Source organism: Staurois parvus, unplaced genomic scaffold (assembly GCF_062004578.1).
Source record: "Staurois parvus isolate SC_StPar_1 unplaced genomic scaffold, SC_StPar_1.0 ptg000746l, whole genome shotgun sequence".
NCBI classification, from domain to species: domain Eukaryota; kingdom Metazoa; phylum Chordata; class Amphibia; order Anura; family Ranidae; genus Staurois; species Staurois parvus.
In genome coordinates this window covers 3,801,619-3,820,190 of record NW_028318542.1, presented here as the reverse complement: position 1 = coordinate 3,820,190, position 18,572 = coordinate 3,801,619, and the positions used below count along the sequence as shown (strand labels likewise).

Sequence of the window (18,572 nt, the reverse complement as noted above, 5' to 3'; positions counted from 1 at the left end):
AGAGCAGTGTTGTCACTCTAGGTCTCTCACTCCTGGGTTTGGACTACAGAACACCTCCCTACATAACACAGGGGTGGTGTTCTGTAGTACACAGAGGTAACATGGGCATGGCTAATAAGACCCCTTGGGATTTCGGCACAGCAAAGACACTGTGTTAACAGCAAACTACCGGAAGTTTCCTGGCTTAATACATTTCTGGCAGGATCACCAAGTTTTTTTTTTTTGCACTGATCAATAGATTTAAAAGTGTTTTTAATTGTATTTCAAATTAATTGATAAGGTTCATATACCCCTTAAAGTGGAACTTCACCCTCTCAATGAACATGAACTATTTTTAATCTTTATACTGCTAGTATTAGTAAATAGATAGGAAAGTATATCACCTTTTATTTTGTTTTTTTTTTTACATTTCTTCAGTTACTTTCTGGTTTCCAGGCCTAGGCAACGGATGTCACACATCCCAGGAATCTTCAGGAGGGGCAGAGGGATTTTCTCAGCTAAGCACTCCCTCCTGCCTGCATGCCTAAGCTAAGGGCAGATGGATTCCGGGAAGTAAATGGTACATGAATTATGATTGCCGTCATAAATGCTAGGGGGGGGTTCAAAGTGATAGCATCTTTGGTTTGTTGTTCCGCTTTAACATATGTGCATTAACACACAGCAGCAGAACGCTTGAATGTGAATGAGGCCCTTAGTGGGTTCTGTTTGTAGTTACATTTCACATATAAAGGACCTCCTGACAATACAGGACAGGTACTTACCCTGGATGTGAGTCCTGCTTTTTTAATCAATATGTATGTGTTGAGTGGGTGTGGAGGAAAACTGCTGTGGGTGTAAAGAAGCTGCCCACTGGAAATCCAGTGTTTATCATCTTGTATTATACCGTATAGTAATTCTTCCATTTTTCCTTGTAGGTCACCTTTTCTGAGATCCTCACCATCCAACCATTGCGCTCTCCTTTGTTTGTGCGATTGGAGGAGGAGTAGGGCCAAGACACTTGGCTCTTGGATGCCCACATCGGACGACCCTGCCGCTCCCACCCGCACAGTAAGTGTGGCATTCTGTGATGACTTCATTGAATGAAAGGGGCCAAATCTAATTTTTATATGGGCAATTGGAGAGGAGCACCAGGTGTCCAGAAAAATAACTCACTTGATGATTTTTATAGTTTGTTTATTGAAAATAAAAGTATGCAAGAGGAGTCAACGTGTTTCGAGGGAATTACCTGCCCCTTCTTCAGGGCTAGTATGTGGAGAGGACGATGCATGGCAAAAAAAAATCCAAAGCCAGTCTATAGAATTTGTGCAAAGTGCAAAGCAAAAATCGGTGTTGTTATATAAAGTTTATAGATAAAGTGGAGTCCTCATTTGGTCTAACCGTGAAGAAGGGGAAGATGATGCCCTCAAAGTGGAAGATGATGCCCTCAAAGGGGAAGATGATGCCCTCAAAACATGTTGGCTCCACTTATATACTTTTATCTTCAATAATCAACTAAAAAAATCTTCAAGTGAGACATTTTTCTGGACACCGGGCACTCCAATCACCCAAGTGTTCCCTGCGGTAACGCCTCCATTGCCATTATCAGGAAGGTAGCAACCCAAGACCCCAGTATCGTCTATCACCTACCATCTACAATTGGCACATAACCCATTGGAAGTGATTGCCTCTTTAGCCTCCACACAGTAATCTGCCGCTAGGCAGCCCACAGCAGCACCAGTCCAGCAATGTCTCCACCGAAACTTGATATCCACAAATCTAATCTTTAGGAATCTAATGGTTGTTTTATATCTCTCAAGGACTCTGATGGTGGGATCTCTGCATTTAATCTTCTGGATTTGCACACCTAAGCAGTCTACATAACAGAGTCTCACTCTTCTTGTTGGATTTTTTCATTAAAGGGGATGTCCAGGAATTATCTTTATTGTCAGTATACATTGGTCCAGCTTGGCATGATGGATTTATCCATATCTTATCTCTGGAGGGTCACCAGGGATGCTGTAAACCACCATTGAAGACCATGCTACATATGGAACTAGCCCAGCAATGGGCAAACTACGGCCCGCGGGCCGTATACGGCCCGGCGGACCTTTTAATCCGGCCCGCGGAGCTAGGCTCCCGCTAGGCTCCTCTCACAGTCCGCCCTGAAGACCGGTGTAGCATGAAAATCTGTCTCCAATGAGGATCTGTCCCCCTCGATGTATCTGCGCATGTGCCGGAGATCGCCGATCGGTTGCTAATGCCTGAAACTGGCACATGCGCAGATACGTCGAGGGGGACAGATCCTCATAGGAGACAGATTTTCATGCTACACCGGAACGGCGCGGGAACACGGCGAGAGGAACGCGCGGAGCAAAGGTAAGTGAATTGACACAGGGGGAACTTGGGGACTTAATATGGGGGATGAATTAATATGGGGAATGAATTACTATATGGGGGATGAATTACTATATGGGGGATGAATTACTATGGGGGATGAATTACTATGGGGGATTAATTACTATGGGGGATGAATTACTATGTGGGGGATGAATTACTATGTGGGGGATGAATTACTATGGGGGATGAATTACTATGTGGGGGATGAATTACTATGTGGGGGATGAATTACTATGTGGGGGATGAATTACTATGGGGGATGAATTACTATATGGGGGATGAATTACTATGTGGGGGATGAATTACTATATGGGGGATGAATTACTATATGGGGGATGAATTACTAAGGGGGATGAATTACTATGGGGGATGAATTACTATGGGGGATGAATTACTATGGGGGATGGATTACTATATGGGGGATGGATTACTATATGGGGGATGAATTACTATGGGGGATGAATTACTATGGGGGATGAATTATTATATGGGGGATGAATTACTATATGGGGGATTAATTACTATGCTTACTATGGGGGAATATTACTATACTTACTATGGATGACACATACACATCATTCATCTACTCTTGGTCCGGCCCCCGGGTCCAATATATGAACCCATTGCGGCCCTCAAGTCAAAAAGTTTGCCCACCCCTGAACTAGCCCCTCATTTTCTAGATCCTCGCACAGCTTCCCTTCTGCACAATGAACACAGGCGGAGTCAGCTGACATTTTGAGAACACCTTGGGGTTGATTTACTAAAACTTGAGAGTGCAAAGTGTGGTGTAGCTGTGCATGGTAGCCAATCGGCTTCTAACTTCAGCTTGTTCAATGAAGCTTTGGCAATAAAACCTGGAAGCTGATTGGTTTCTCAGCAGAGCTGCACCAGATTTTGCACTCTCCAGTTTTAGGCAAATCAACCCAATTTGTATTTTTTCAATAAAAAAACTAAGCTGTGACATCATCTGACCCGCCTCTTTACCTCCTTCAGTGGACAAAATCATTTAAAAAATCCAAGGTGTTCGCTGAATAGGGGAAGTGCTGGGTGAGCGCCCCCATGTGGTTGGTGTGCAGAGGGGAAGTTATTCGAGCAGGACCCAGAAGATCACGGCTATCACTGTTAGTAGTGCAGGCTACTACAGGCATTTTCAGCATCCCCAGCGGCCCTCCAGATTTAAAATATGGATAATTACATCATGCCAAGCTGTACGTTGACAGTCCAGATAATTCCAGGATTTTCCCTTTTAATATACATTTACAGGAAAGATGGAAACACTCCAAGAAAAGAGGGAACACCCTTTTTACTCTAAAACAGACAGGATCAGATGGAGGGACTGAAATTTTAACTTTTTAGTAGACTGACCCATTTAAAGAGAACCTGTCACAGATCACAGTACAGCTACTAAGTATTACATTTTTATTGTTATTGCCAACTAATCAGCAGTGAAAAATAAGCTGGTTTCATAGCTTTTAATTTGCTAGTACTTTTGATGAAAGCTGGAGAGAAGTTGCTCGATGACAATGCTACAGATATTGCAAATAATAATTAGAAGGGTAATCCGCAGAGAGAAAATGTTTCTTTTAAAATATAACTACATCTAAAAACAATGATGTAATAAGTTGTAGGTTGCCAGTATTTAGATGTGGCGTCTGCATTAGTTTGCACAGGAGTTTATCAGTTCACTGGATTTCTGGCAGGATCAACAGATACACACACACACACACACATATATATGTATATATGTATATATGTATATATATATATATATATATATATATATATATATATATATATATATATATATATATATAGTGTGTATATGTATATATATGTGTGTGTGTGTGTATGTATGTGTGCAGGGGCGGACTGACCATTTGGAAACTCGGGCACTGTCCGAGATCCCGGGGTCAGTAGGGGGCCCCATGAGATGCCCCTGGTACCTTTTTCATAGGCTTTTTTGTGTTTGAGGAAGGACACAGGGGCCCCATGATCCCCTATTGCCCAGGGGCCCCATGAGTTGTCCGTCCGCCCCTGTATGTGTGTGTATATGTATATATATATAATATATATAATTTTTTTTTTTTTTACATTTATCAAACAGATACAACAAAACGATTTCAATAGTAAATTCAGAGCAAATGAGAGAATACCATTTTTACAGTGATTGTAGGTATTTTTTTTTTTTTTGTTTTTTTTGGGGGTGGTTGTTTTTTTTACCTTTTTAAAGTGGTTGTAAAGCCTTACATATACCCAGTGAAGTGGCTGTCCTCAGATGATACAGAGAGATGAAATGAATCCTCCTACATAAGTTGTACCTGTGTATCTTCAGTTTTCTGTTCTCTACATCTGCTCAACGTCCAGAATTTATAAAGCTTGTCTGAACTTTCAGAAAGAAGGGGACAGGGAGCTGAAATTACACACAGCAGAACTCAGTGAGGAGAGCAGAGAGCTGATTGGAGGAAAGAGACACACTCCCTTCACACAGCTCACAGGAACAGAACTGGCTGCAAATCACAGGCTGTATGCTGGAGAAGGTCACCTTTTTTCTCTTGGTGTCAGGAAAACGTGTCAGATGTGGTTCATGCTGATAACAGAGGAAAGAGGCAGTAGAGAGAAATGACTCTTAGTGCTCTTAATTGAGACAAGTACACACTATAGAGGGATATTCTTTGTTCATATTTCATGTCTGAGGTTAACAACCACTTTAAATTGGAAAGCCACAGTCTCAAGTAACACTGACTGTGTTTAATCCTTAGGCTCCAAGTATCAGTACACAGATAAGAAAATACATTATATTTACTTGTTTTAATTTTTTTTTTTTACATTTTTTCAGTTACTGCCTAGGCAAATGATGTCCTGCATCCCAGGAGTCTTCAGGAGGGGAGGAGGGGCTTTCTCAGCTAAGCACATGCTCCTGGCTGCATGCCTGAGCTAAGGGCAGATGGATTCCAGATTCCAGGAAGCAAATTCATCTGCCCTTACTTAAGATATCCACCATCAGAAATGCTAAAGGAGTTTTTTCACTGTAATTTCTCTGCAAAATAAATCATGGAGACATGGTTGGATGGGGGAGTTTGCTTTTAATAATAAAAATGAATTAAGTAGTGTTTTTGGTTCGTTCTGTTCAGATGCAGTGTAGTTCTGCTTTAAGGATATCCAAGTAGTTATATATACATATGATTTTTTTTCATGATGTGAGCCCAGATCTATAAAACAGACAGTGCAGTCAGCACCCTTGCTTAAAAACTGCTGTGAGAACAATAAACCCAGAGCTATGTGTAATATTGCAGACTTTTTGTAATGTGAGCTGGGAGGATTTTGTACATTCTCGATGAGTCAGAGAGCTTTCAGTGTGAATATTGGACACAGACATCTGGTGAGTTGGCACTGAGATAGGGCACTCAGACACCGGACAAGATTTAGTAAATGTTATTGCATATTCTTTCATTAAAGTCCCAATTTTTAGGTCTGCAAAATGGTGGAATACCTTGAAAAACGCAATCAGTTTTCTTTAAAGAGAACCAGTCACCAATGGACATTTGTAAGAGTCTGGATCTCATCCCTTGTATTGGCATGCCCATGCCTCTTGTATATCAGCGAGTGCTGTTTTTACCCAATGGAGTGTCTGTCTTCAACACTGGGCTCAGGGAAGAGAGAGGATCAGATGTTGGAGGGGATGCATGAATGAACTGTCAATATCTGTCCAGGGTGGAGTTCTCCTTTAAGTATATGGGCATTAATCTTTTCACACCATGTGAATGTCAGCACTGTGTGGCTCATCTTTGCAGTGATTGGTGATAGTCTGCGGCGTGTTCTCTTTGTATAGGATGCCAGTGTGGTACAATTGGGGACATGTCTTGTTATAGGGACTACACAGGGGTGATGTGTTCGGAGGTCTGTGCCAGCATCATGAGTCCTCTATCTCTGTCTCTACAATATGGCCTATAGAATTCCATCCTACAAAGCAAATACCCACAGACTGGCCTTTCTTTCTTGCCAATCCACTGCTAATTAGTCCTTCGTTAGACAAAACCATCTTTAAAAAAAAAAAAAGCTCCATCTGACTTGTCCGCCTGAATGTTCCCAGCCCCCCCTTTTTTCACGAACAGCAGGAGTCCTTTACTGTGAAACCCCCTTTAAACAGAGACCACACACAGGACGGGATCTGGAGTCCGATAACTATTTGTCTGATGGTATAGACGTTCTCTTCTATACTGGCTCCAGAATGGAATCTGTATGCTGTGATATGACGTATGCCCAGAGATGATGAACAGGTCTGAGTCTGAAGTCACACCGACCACTAGGACGCGTTTAAAGCCCAAACTCCCAGCAATTAGAAACAAATCTTCCCTCTTCCCTGCACTCACCAGGAACAGTGTAAGGGACCGTCTGGTGGTACCTCTAGCACTCCACTGGTCAGGTTTCCCCAGAGCGCGGAGTCTAAGTCCCGGAGCACTTGTTCACCAGGGCCCCTGATGGTGGGGATGGACTTGGAGCGCACCGAGACCAGGTCGTGACTACTGGGTACACCCACCAGTGGTAGAGGCGTCTGCCAGAGGCTCCCGCAGGGTAAGAGCCTGATATAAGGAGGTCGGGAGATCCCGACGGGATGGATGAGCAAATGCAGGGTCAAACAAGCCGAGTCGGGAGTCGTGGGGTCAGTGCGGTACAAAGCAGCGGGCAGAGAATAGTCGGGTCACACGCCAGGTCAGCAACAGTAGATCAGATCCAACAGGGGGCATCCAGGAGAGAGGTCAGGCAAGCCAAGGGTCAGAGCAGGAGAGTACAGCACAGTCAGGGACAATCCGGGTCAGCAACAATCAGAATTCAGGTATACACAGGATCAGGAACATAAAAAGACCAAACGGCAACCAATGACAGCTCAGGGGGATTTAAATACCGCGCCCTGCGCTGTCATTGGTGCCAGGCGCGCACCCGTGGATCCTAGTGCGCATGCGCGAGTTCCGTCGCCGCGGCGATCCCTGACAAACAGGCATGAATACTTACCCTATCCCCAGCTTCGGGACAGCACTGCTCTCTTCTTCTTGAAGTTCCGGTCTGTGGGCGGGGACGTTGCGCCATCACGCACAATTCAGAGTTCTGTCACTGCCCGTGTAATATGTGTGGCGGCAAAAGGGTGGGCTTTAGTGCTAACGGTTGTAAACTGGCAGAACCAATCATATGCCCGCTGTGATAGCCAATCGCAATGGTCACATGATCAGCAATCTCTCCTGCCCCTTGAGTGTTCAAAACCCCTTTAAAGAGAAGCCAGGACAGATGGGAAGGGGTTTAAGTTGTTTTTAACTCTGTGTTTTTTAGATTAACACATTGAGCACAATAATTGAAACTTTCCCCAGTAAACTACTTGTTAAAATTCTTACCATAGCACTTGCAGTTTACAATGTTGAGCGATGTTGGCTCCTGCCCTCTCAGTGCTACTTCCCTGAACTTCTGTTATTCACAGGAAGGAGTTAACAATGGACAGTGCAGTCTCAAACTAGTCTGTTAGCTTGGAGAAGGGATGGAGAGGAAGAGGGAGGAGCAGGGGAGAACCTTGACATCCTGGGCTATGGGGCTGTGTGTTTCTATTGATGCACACAGTGTAGGGAGACACAACTTTAGTTCCTGCATGCAAGTTTGACTCTGCAAGAGAATGGCGCAATCCTGAAACAGCTTAAACAGAAACATAGGCAAGGAATTAAAAGATGATTTAGCCTAAACAGTTCACCCCTTAAAGGGCCGCTGATTTGCCCCGGATTCCTTCACAAGTTCAGAGCGGCAGCAGCCACGCACACAACTACAATCACTCTCAGGGTCAATAAACAGGGTTGCCTTCCTTTTCTATGTATTGCTGAATAACTGGGATAGGACGTAGGGAGCTGTGGGATACTCCAGAACCGTGAGCTGTAGCAAAAAGGATACTCTTCATACAACAGTTCCTCCAGTGGTGGCCCCAACCAGGGGCGGACTGACCATTTAGCCACTTGGGCACTACCTGAGGGTCGGGGGTCAGTAGGGGGCCCCATGAGATGCCCCTGGTACCTTTCATAGGCTTTTTGGGGTGTGGTTTGAGTGTGGGCGAGGACACAGGGGGCCCCATGATTTGATATTGCCCGGGGGCCCCATGAGTTGTCAGTCCACCCCTGGCCCCAACTATGGACAGCACTGAGAAACCATATGCAATGTCCCATTTAGCCACTTGGGCACTGCCCAAAGGCCGGGGGTCAGTAGGGGGCCCCATGAGATGCCCCTGGTACCTTTCATAGGCTTTTTTGGGTGTGGTTTGAGTGTGGGCAAGGACACAGGGGCCCCATGAGTTGTCAGTCCACCCCTGGCCCCAACTATGGACAGCACTGAGATACCATATGCAATGTCCCAGGCCAGGCAAACATTTACGCTTATTACACAAAGGGTTGCAGCAGCAGTAGACACTAGAACCCTGCATAAAGGTCTGTACTCAGCGTCCCTGGATACTGGGATGCCACCTTCCAATATCTGAAGACTTTCCTCAGTGAACCTTCCAGACCAGATCCTCAGAAGAAAATCCCTTGTATGGCTGCAGCAAGTCTCAACAAGTAGGCCCCTGGGCACAGCAGAAGCTGGGACCTCGGTGAATACAGGCAGTTTTTCAACTGGGCTGCCTGGAGGGGCAGTAGCCCTTCAGGCTGTGAACTTCTCCTGGACAAGAACTATACTGCCTCAGGTCCCAGGGCTATTTATGCACTCTCCAGCCACTTACTGGTCACCCTCGCCCAAAGATTGGCTGGAACCACATAAATATTTAGGCTGCTGATTTGCATCCTCTCAACCCACTTTCTTCTGGAATCCTCCAGATGGCAGGGGAGAGCAATCAAACCTGCAATCTGCAGATCCCAGAGCAGATCAAACCAATCACAAACTGCTTCACTGATTACAGTGGAGCCAAATAGAACAAAATTGACATAACCTTCCTAGCAGCCTATCTAGAAGGGTACTATAGATAGATAGATAGATAGATAGATAGATAGATAGATAGATAGATAGATAGATCTCTGGATAGCTGGATTTAAGTAGAAGAGTGTTGAAAGGAGGTCTCACCTCTGGAGCTGCAGCTGTACATGTGATTTGCCTCTTGCCTGCCTGAAGCCCCTCCTATTCTCTACCGCCCTATAAAAAGCATTGAAATGACAGCCTATGGAGCATATCTACTGGATTTTGGGTTATTGCGATTACTAAGGGTTAGGGGGGGAACTGCTGAGAATTTTGGGGAGGCAAACCTATGCAAATTTTGGTCCTGCAGGTCCGTTGTGGATTACTCATCCACAAACCCTTGCTGCAAAGAGAACTATCTAGGTCTGTAGGTTCTGACATGTGAATCAATTTTCTCACCTGTAATCTCTAGTATGTCCTGTATGGTGGGCACATTCTGCTTCCTTCTGATGGAGAACCTGAAATAATGAAAATAATCCTTATTCTGCGCTCCAACAGTGCACAGCACAGCCATCCAAAGCAGTGTGATTACAGTGAAGCACCAACAAACCGCCCCCTAGCACTCCCAGCACACAGTTAACTCTTTGATTGGCCCACATGTTAACCCCTTCCTGCCCAGTGCCATTAGTACAGTGTCAGTGCTTTTTTTTTTTTTTTTTTTTAGCACTGATCACCGTATTGGTGTCACTGGGGATGTCAGTGACACCAAGTCAGTCCCCCCCGCGTCCGAATGTCTGCCGCAGTCCCACAGTTCTATAAGTCGCTGATCGCTGCCATTACTAGTATAAAAAAAAATCCAGTATCTATATTGCCATTTGTAGACGCTATAACGTTCACGTAAGCCAATTAATTTACACGTATTGGGAATTTTTTTAGTAAAGACATGGAGCAGAATACATTTTGGTCTAAATTTATGAAATTTGAATTTTTTAATTTTTTTTACTGGACATGTTTAATAGCAAAAAGTCAAAAATATTTTCTTTCTATAAAAAAATTTTTATAGCGTAAAAAATAAACGCACAGGTGATCAAATTCCACATCCTTACTGTTCTAACAGTATAGAGCCCCTTATGTAGTTTAAGGTTAAACCGCTGCTTGTACAGTTTCATTGAGTGGTCATGTGTCTTCTTAAGAAATCTGGGACTGAATGATTTACTCCCTGTTAGAATCCCCTTTTAGATATTTATATGTTGCCATCATATTTCCCTTTAAGTGTCTCTTCTCCGGGGAGAATAACGTAAATGTTTTCAGTTGTTCCTTAAAGTGGAGCTCCACCCAAAAGGGGAAGTTGTGCTTTAAGGACTGCTCCCCCGCTCCCCATTAAGGATTAGAATCCGAATTTGACAGGTACCCACTCCCACTTCCGGTCCGATCGCCTAGGCAATCAGAAGTAGAAGGTGTCCTCCCTCCCTGTAGTCTTTTGGGACACGTGACAGGTCCCAGAAGACTACAGGACCATTCATGAAGCTCAGCGCTACTCGCGCATGTGCAGTGGGTACTCCAGTGTGAAGCCATAAGCTGTCACAGCCGAGTGCCCACACTGAAGATGCCGGCCTCCTGGAATACAGGATGGCCGTTGAAACGGGCTGCAGGGGACACACCGCGGCACTGAGGGACAGGTAAGTGGCTGTTTTTTAAAAGTCAGCAGCTACAGTTTTTGTAGCTGCTGACTTTAATTTTTTCCCAGCGTGAGTGGAACTCCACTTTAACTGAGGTCCTCCAGTCCTCATATTGGCTTTGTTGTCCTTCACTAGACTCTCTGGACATGCTTCTTGAATACTGGTGATGGCATACTCAAGATGTGGCCAAACCAGAGTCTTGTAAAGTGCTTCTAATAAAACACCATAGTATAAGGATATTATGGCAATGTCTGGACATATAATGAATTGTGTATTTTTTGGGGGGTTATGGATATTAGGTTGGGCGACAGGCACAGAAGAGCTCTGAGATGCCAAGCCTGCTCCTCCGTCTGTAGGTTGACATGAAGATGGTAGCTATAAAATCCTGAACCTGATCTTCTCCTTACAGGCCCAGATTCTGTGCTGATTATATAATGCAGTCCTTGGAATGTTTATAGAGCAAACTGAAGTTTCTAAAAGTCTCTGGTATCCTGGGAAATCTCTCTCCTATCAATGGCATGTGACTCCAGACTGAACAGGGTTATAACCTCTTCCCCACACAGTGTGGAGGATTGTACCAATCTTCTCCCTCCCTTGCCTCTTCCCTCACCCTCTACTTCTTTCTCCTACCCCCTCATCTCGCCTTATAGTCAGCTAGAAAAGGGTTAAATAATAATTAGGCTCTTCGTTTTCGTGATTTCAAAAGCAAAATTCAGTTGTGTCTTGTAAATATCCCCACAAAGAGAAGACCGCGGGGAGGAACATGGGTTCTCAGTGGGTAATTAATCCAGAATACACATTAACCTTTTAATGGGTATTGGCTCGGAGATGCTCGCAGCTCCCTATTGTGGGTGGAAGTCCGCCACGGCCTTATTAAAACTAGTTAAAACAAACTTTGGGCCAAGCATCACGTGCCAAAAAACTTGAGGTTGCAGCATCCAGGCATGGGATGCTGACCGCATGTTAACTCTCTCACCTCTCCAGTGTTGTGCAGGACCATGGCTACAAGATGCAAGTGAACAAAACATCTCAACCTTACAAAGGCTTCCTAAGCAAGTGGTCACACCAGTTCTAATAAATTGTTTATTAATGTCAGGCCTTTCTAATTCCACTTTAAAACCTGTTTTAATCTCTTTCCTAGCCCTTCCCTGCAGTCCAAGGCACTTGACTAAACGCAGGACTAGTTCTGGAAGATGACGTCTCTTTAGATATACATGTCCACAGTAATCAGTCATTGACAGCAGGGGTCCCCAAACTTTCTAAACAAAGGGCCAGTTTACTGTCCTTCAGGTTTTGGGGGAGGGGGGCAGACTGTGGCCAATGGGAGTAGAAAATGTCTTGGTGTCAGTGGGAGGTAAACAGTGCCCCATCTTTGGTATGGGGGGGGATAGTGCCCCATCTTTGGTGTCAGTGGGAGGAATAATGTTCCATCATTACTGTCAGTGGGAAGAATAGTACCCCATCATTTGTCAATGTGAGGAATAGTGCCCCATCATTGGTATCAATGTATGGAATAGTGCCCCATCCTTGGTGTCAGTGAGAGGAATAGTGCCCCATAATTGTTGTAATGAGAGGAATAGTGCCCATCATTGGTGTCAGAGGAATAGTGCCCCTTCATTGGTGTCAGTGAGAGGAATAGTGCCCCTTCATTGGTGTCAGTGAGAGGAATAGTGCCCCATCATTGATGTTAGTGAGAGGATAAGTGCCCCATCATTGGTGTCAGAGGAATAGTGCCCCATCATTGGTGTCAGAGGAATAGTGCCCCATCATTGGTGTCAGAGGAATAGTGCCCCATCCTTGGTGTCAGTGAGAGGAATAGTGCCCCTTCATTAGTATCAGTGGAGGAATAGTGCCCCATCATTGATGTTAGTGAGAGGATAAGTGCCCCATCATTGGTGTCAGAGGAATAGTGCCCCATCATTGGTGTCAGAGGAATAGTGCCCCATCCTTGGTGTCAGTGAGAGGAATAGTGCCCCATCATTGGTGTCAGTGAGAGGAATAGTGCCCCATCATTGGTGTCAGTGGGAGGAATAGTGCCCCATCATTGGTGTCAGTGGGAGGAATAGTGCCCTATCATTGGTGTCAGTGAGAGGAATAGTGCCCCATCATTGGTGTCATGCTGAGGAATAGTGCCCCATCATTGGTGTCAGTGGGAGGAATAGTGCCCCATCATTGGTGTCAGTGAGAGGAATAGTGCCCCATCATTGGTGTCAGTGGGAGGAATAGTGCCCCATCATTGGTGTCAGTGGGAGGAATAGTGCCCCATCATTGGTGTCAGTGGGAGGAATAGTGCTGTATTGTCTGTGTCAGTGGCAAGAACTGTGCCCCACTGTTGCTGTCAGTGGGGGGTAATAATGCCCCAAGGGCTCGAAGAAGCAAGCAAAGGGCTGCATCTGGCCCTCGGGCCGCAGTTTGGAGACCACTGATATACAGGAATGAGCAATGAACAGGCACATCTATATCCCCTGACAAGAAGTCTGGAATCACCACTCTTGGAAAATGTTCATTCAATTGTTTAATTGTGTATAAATAAAAAACTAATCACAGACATGGCTCAAACCTATTTTCATTCAACATTCCAACCTTCTGACTTCAAGAAACACTTAAAAAAATAAAAAAGAAAGAAAATTAGTCAGTTGCGACTGTTTTTTCAGATCAAGCAGAGGAAGAAAAATGTGGAATCACTCAATTCTGAGGAAATTATTATGTAATCACCATATACTTTACAGTTCTAAAACAAACATCTGCATCAGATGACATCCGCTAATTAGTCTGCAGTTAAAAAGAGTGCTTGCACCCTTTGGTGAGATGTTGCACCAAGCTGATTGACATGAATCATGGCTCCAACATGAGAGACGTCAGTTGAAACAAAGGAGAGGATTACAAAACTTCTTCAAGAAAGTAAATCATTACAGAATGTTGGTTGTTCCCAGTCATCTGTGTCTAAAATCTGGACCAAGTACAACTCAAATGGGAAGGTTGTAACAGGGAAGCATACTGGAAGACCAAGGAAGACATCAACGCCTCAACATTGAAAACTTAAAGCAATGAAAGCCATTTGTGGGTTTAACTAATCTTTTTTTGTCTAATTCTCCTTCAAGGGGTCGTGTCAGGGGTGTGTGTCCTATGCCCACATACCTCTGCTAATAGGTGTTCCTTGTTCTCATATCAAAAAGTTTGGAGTTATGTATATTTGTAAGCTGCAGTGGCCACATCACGGCACTTCATTGTACTGCAGTCCTAACTCCATCATTTTGGAGTTGCAGGCTGACTTGTAAGTGAGCTGGGAATTCTTGTTTGTTCTTTGAAATATATATTGAAAGATGCTGGCTGGCAAGATTGTGGACGGTGTGTATGTGTCACCTAGATTTCTCACCTACACATGGTGAGGGGCTCCAGGGTTTATGACTGATATGGAGAGAACAAACTTGTTGTTTTCTACGATTTTCATAATTCCAGGTCTGGGTGCTAGAGCCTAGAGGCTTTGTAGAGGTTTCTGTGGGGAAAAGCCTCCATCCTTAGGTGCACATCTTACTCAGTGCTCTCTCTTTCCTTTATATACGTGGGTTGACTGATGTTCAGTGCCCCCACTTTCCTTTATATAAATGGCTTGACTGATGCTCAGTGCCCCCACTTTCCTTTATATAAATGGCTTGACTGATGCTCAGTGCCCCCACTTTCCTTTATATAAGTGGCTTGACTGATGCTCAGTGCCCCCACTTTCCTTTATATAAGTGGCTTGACTGATGCTCAGTGCCCCCACTTTCCTTTTTATATAAGTGGCTTGACTGATGCTCAGTGCCCCCACTTTCCTTTTATATAAGTGGCTTGACTGATGCTCAGTGCCCCCACTTTCCTTTATATAAGTGGCTTGACTGATGCTCAGTGCTCCCTCTTTCCTTTTATATATGTGGGCTGAGTGATGCTCAGTCCTCACACCTTCCTTTATATATGATGGCTGACTGATGCTCAGTGCTCAAACTTTCCTTTATATACGTGGGTTGAGTGATGCTCAGTGCTCCCACTTTCCTTTATATACGTGGGTTGAGTGATGCTCAGTGCTCCCACTTTCCTTTATATACGTGGGTTGAGTGATGCTCAGTGATCCCTCTTTCCTTTATACAGTTGTGCTCAAAAGTTTGCATACCCTGGCAGAAATTGTGAAATTTTGGCATTGATATTGAAAATATGACTGATCATGCCAACAAATGCTCTTTTATTGAAGGATGGCAATCATATGAAGCCATTTATTATCAAATAATTGTTTGGCTCCTTTTTAAATCATAATGATAACAGAAATCACCCATATGGTCAGTATCAAAAGTTTCCATCCCCTGGAATGTTTGGCCTTGGTACAGACACACACGGGTTAAAATGCCAATTAGAGGTTAATGTCCCACATCTGTGGCTTTGTAAACTGCAATTAGTGTCAGTGTATAAATAGTCAATGAGTTTGTTAGCTGTTATGTGGAAGCACTGACTAGGCTAGATACTGAGCCATTGGGGATCAGAAAAAGAACTGTCAAAAGTCCTGCTTGACAAGGTAATGGAACTTTATAAAGATGGAAAAAGACATAAAAAGATGTCCAAAGCCTTGAATATGCCAATCAGTACTGTTAAATCACCTATTAAGAAGTGGAAAATTCGGGGATCTCTTGATACCAATCCAAGGTCAGGTAGACCAAGAAAGATTGTAAATTGCTGCATAAATTGATGGTGCTATATAAGTACCTGTAATAAATAATAGATAAATATACAACAAAGGAAGAGGAGAATTGTATTCTACAGCTAAGAAGTCCTTCTGAAGTCATTCATGGTGGTCCATCCTTTACCGGTAGAGCTTTATTTAAGTTTAATTTAAGTTAGTTTGTATTTTTATAATCTCGGAGGTAAATTTATTCTTTAAGATGTCTATAAAGGCAACATGTGGATTTAAAGGATTGGTCTGCTGGAAACTGAGATTGTAGCTATGTTAGACACTGTTGTAGTGAATCACTTCTGACCTTCTTATATCTCTTAACCGCTTCCGTGCCGTCCTATAGCAGAACTACTGCTACAGGGTGGCATGGGCGTGCAAAATCACGCATATATATGTGATTTTGCAGTTCCAGGTAGGGGGCGCGTGCCACCATGCCTTGGCTGTCAACCCCCATTCACAGCCTCGGCTGTCAACCACCAGGTCCCAGCCGGTAATTCCCCACCGGCACCCGGCGATCTCCGAGAATTACCGAACAGGGAGAGACCTGTGTATAAACAATGCAGATCTCTCCCCTGTCAGCTCCTGCACACTGCTTTGTATGGCTCTGCATAGCAGAACTATACAAAGCAGTGTACTTACAGTGGAAAGCACACACAAGGCACACAGTCAAACCGCACACAGTTAACCCTTTGACCGCCCCACATTAACCCCTTCCTGCCCAGTGCCATTAGAATTTTTTATTAGCACTGATCACTGTATTGGTGTCACTAGGGATGTCAGTGACACCAAGTCAGTTCCCCCCCAATGTCAGAATGCCTTCCTGCCCAGTGCCATTAGTATTTTTTATTAGCACTGATCACTGTATTGGTGTCACTAGGGATGTCAGTGACACCAAGTCAGTTCCCCCCCCCAGTGTCAGAATGCCCGCCACAGTCCCACTATAAGTCGCTGATTGCCGCCATTACTAGTAAAAATCCCAGTATATATAGCGCCATTTCTAAACACTATAACTTTCACGTAAACCAATAATTTACACATACTGGTATTTTTTTCTTAGCAAAGACGTAGCAGAATACATTTTGGCCTAAATTTATGACTAAATTTGATTTTTAACATTTTTTTTTTACCGGACACGTTTACTAGGAAAATATCAAAAATAGTTTTTTTTAATCAAAATTGTTGGTCTTTTTTTATTTATAGCCCAAAAAATAAAAACCACACAGGCGATCAAATACCACCAAAAAAACGCTCTATTCATTGGAAACAATGTTACTTTAACTGACAATTGCGCGGTCATGCAACGTTGCGCCCAAATGAAATTTACTTTAATGCAAAAAATGGCCTGGTCAGGAAGGGGGGGAAATCCTCTGGAGGGCAAGTGGTTAAAGACCTCTGTGGTGAGATTCCTTCATCAGGGTTTCGGGCTCAGTGACTTTTTCTTTCATTCTGACGGAAGACTAACTGTCAATGTTCAGCAGTTGGAAGACATACTATAGCAAGGAAGGGAACTGGGATCTAGAAGTTTGCTCGTCCCTCTGACACATCTTGCACATAACCAGAGCGGAAAAATGGGAATGTCGTGGCTGCTGCCGTCTCTACTTCCCCGCGTGGTCTCGTATCTCTTGAAGAATGTCTGTTTATTGCATTTCATTGCCGAGTAATTCAATCAGTCAGGTCACAGACTTGCGCTGCTCATTATTGGCTGCTTGTAAGGCCCTACGGCGGTATTTTCCCTCTTTCCCAGTAGATTAGCGCTACGCAGTCCATCGCTTTTTCGGATGCTGAAATCACCGCCATGCAGGGCGCCCTCTACCCAGGGAGGGGTCTCTGCTTGTTTATTTTTGTTGTTTTTTTACCCTTTTTAATTCATTCTCTTTCCTTCTTGGATCCTTTTTTGTTTCCGGAAAATGCTCACCATATGTTTTTAATCTAACCACATATGTCTGGAAGGGTGGGGAGAGCCTGGAATTCTGGGAATTATTAACACATTACTTCCTGGACGCTGTCAGTCTGATCTCACCACTATTTAAGGTGGCGTTGTATCCTCCTGCTTTGTGCTTTACAAAAGATCTTAAAAGGGCGCAAAACAAAACGCATATATTACTCTAGAAACCGACTTACATACAATAGGGGACGCCGACCTTTTTATCCTCAAGGAACCCTTGACATCCCTTTAAAAGCCAACTCCTGGGAAAATAGAAATCCTCCCATGCAATGGGGCTGCCCCCACACTGCAAGATTTAAATGCTCCCTTAGGTATAGAGGATGGGAAAAGCAGTTATACTTACCCGATCCTCTGCTCCCGCAGCAACCAGTACTCCTCTACTCTTCAGTGGTGGACTGTTCCTCAGCGCCCTTACGTCCATGGACTATGGACTATGGAGCGATCTTAAAGACGTCAGAGGACCTGCAACTGCCGTACCATAGAGGAGAGGCTATGGGGACCAGTCTTGAAGTATGGTGGAAGCCTGTGGGAGTGGAGGATCAGGTAAGTAAAACCGCTTTTCTTGTTTCCCTAGACCTAAACCAGGGGTGGCAAACTGACGGCCCTCCAGCTGTTGTGAAACTACAAGTCCCATCATTCCTCTGCCTTTGGGAGTCATGCTTGTAACTGTCAGTCTTGCAATGCCTCATGGGACTTGTAGTTTCCGAACAGCTGGAGCGCTGCCAGTTTGACACCTCTGACCTAAATCTTTTAACCCTTGCAGTGTGGGGACAGCCCTATTTCAGAGGAGCATTCTGACCCCGGAATTTATTTATTTCAGGTACTTATATAGCGCCGTCAATTTACGCAGCGCTTTACATATATATTGTACATTCACATCAGTCCCTAACCCTCAAGGGGTGTACAATCTAAGGTCCCTAACTCACATTCATACATACACATACTAGGGACAATTTAGAAC

The 18,572-nt window shown here is 44.2% G+C and overlaps 1 protein-coding gene across 2 annotated transcripts in view; it reads left to right on the top strand.

The window, feature by feature from the left end:
- Positions 1–18,572, top strand: part of NUMBL (NUMB like endocytic adaptor protein) — a 129,387-nt gene that overhangs the window by 75,314 nt on the left and 35,501 nt on the right. The window contains exon 2 of one of the 2 annotated variants that reach the window (XM_089654182.1): positions 915–1,047. The gene's annotated coding sequence lies outside the window, so the exon portion shown is untranslated. Of the gene's footprint in view, positions 1–914; positions 1,048–17,972; positions 18,155–18,572 lie in introns of those variants that run through there. The other variant, XM_089654183.1, reaches the window with a different exon arrangement.